The sequence below is a fragment of the Teleopsis dalmanni genome, chromosome 1, assembly GCF_002237135.1.
Source record: "Teleopsis dalmanni isolate 2A chromosome 1, ASM223713v2, whole genome shotgun sequence".
NCBI lineage: Eukaryota > Metazoa > Arthropoda > Insecta > Diptera > Diopsidae > Teleopsis > Teleopsis dalmanni.
The window spans coordinates 150,705,934-150,706,465 of NC_051846.1; positions in this window are offsets into that span (position 1 = coordinate 150,705,934).

The following is a 532-nucleotide window of genomic DNA, read 5'->3' on the forward strand; positions in this document are numbered from 1 at the left end:
TTGTTTCGAATTAAAAGAAGAATTGGAGTATAAGTTGGAGCATCGTTGGAAAAAATGTTTCGAGTTAAGAAGAGATTAAATCGAAAAATAATAACAACCAATTTAAAAACTATATTATTTTATTATTTATTATTTTTATTTTCAATCTCAAGTTATAATTTTTTAGATTTATTTTCTGAAACTGTAGAAGGAAATAAATAATAATAAAACCGCAGTATTATACATGGTATAATACTTTCCATGGTAACACAAGAAGGTTACCTTTCTTTGTGCTAAAGTGGGATGCGGTGTACAAGGCCGTCACTCTAGCCTAACTTATTATACAGATGATTTTTGTGATTAAATGTGGTACCTTTGGGAAGTAAAAGCTTTTTAAATTCTAGAGAAACTAGTAATTAGCTCTACATATTTTTCTGTACGATAGATCGAAAGCATCGAAAGCCTCAGACTTGAATCCACTGAAATCACCTATTAAGAACTAGTTGAAAGACCTATTAAGAACAGACTATTAAGAACAGACTGTGAAAGACTT